This window comes from Nanorana parkeri, unplaced genomic scaffold (assembly GCF_000935625.1).
Source record: "Nanorana parkeri isolate BGI_ZX_2015 unplaced genomic scaffold, ASM93562v1 scaffold2751, whole genome shotgun sequence".
Classification (NCBI taxonomy): Eukaryota; Metazoa; Chordata; class Amphibia; order Anura; family Dicroglossidae; genus Nanorana; species Nanorana parkeri.
Window position 1 is genome coordinate 10594 of NW_017309019.1, and position 911 is coordinate 11504.

Here is a 911-nt window from a genome sequence, read left to right on the forward strand (position 1 = left end):
TCCCCCACAGTCACATCAGTCTCTGTACAGAGGAGCTTACACTCTAATGTCCCCTCCCCCCACAGTCACATCAGTCTCTGTACAGAGGAGCTGACACTCTACACTCATCCTATGCCTATGGGGGGCAGTGAGCGGGCGGTGCATGGCGGGCTCATTGGTGTTACAGGCCGGATATGGCCGATCACAGGGGCCCGGTCACTCCTCTTCGGGGATCAGTTGGCGGCGTGTTAAGCAGCGGCCGGGATATCACAAAGTCGCATTCTTCGTGCCGTTATTGTAATGCGAGGTTGCGGCCAGCGTCTGGGGCGCAGTTACGGCCGCGGGGTCGCCCGCTCGTAGCCGTCCTCTGACACCGGCCGCTTATTACACGTCCCGGGGGGGAAGCGCCTCGGCTCTTCAGTCGTCATGGAAACCCAACATCGGGGTCAGTTATGCAGCGTGCTGTCTCCGGCAAGCGACACCGGCCCTTTAAAAAGAAAAAAAACGCACAGAGAGAAGACTGCGAGCTGCCACGGCCGACTTCTCCTGGAAATGCACCTTGCCTGGCTGCAGATGTCAGTCGCACGTCTGAAGACCTCAGCTTTATTTGCTGTGTGCCGGTTCCGGGTCCCGAAAACCAGACAGGGAGAGGCGGCTAGGTGGAGATCAGCAATGGCGGCTTACGTACTTCTTTCATACGTTCCTTTACAAGGCCGCAGAGTCCCTAAAATATCCTGTGCTCGGGTTTCATCAGTGGCAGACCAAACTACTTCCTGTCTGAGGGTGACAACGCTCACTTACTGTACTGTATCTATGGCGGAACAGTGTTGTCATCAGGGCTGTCCCTACCCTAACCGCCAACTGAGGCCGTAGAATGGGAGGCGGAGGGGTTGCTGTTCCTAATACTCTCAAGGGGTTTGGGGGGGGGAGGG

The 911-nt window shown here is 57.3% G+C and overlaps 1 protein-coding gene across 1 annotated transcript in view; it reads right to left on the reverse strand.

Annotated features, from left to right (window-relative positions):
• CLPB (ClpB homolog, mitochondrial AAA ATPase chaperonin) overlaps positions 1–911 on the reverse strand; it is a 74138-nt gene that overhangs the window by 3497 nt on the left and 69730 nt on the right. The window lies entirely within an intron of this gene.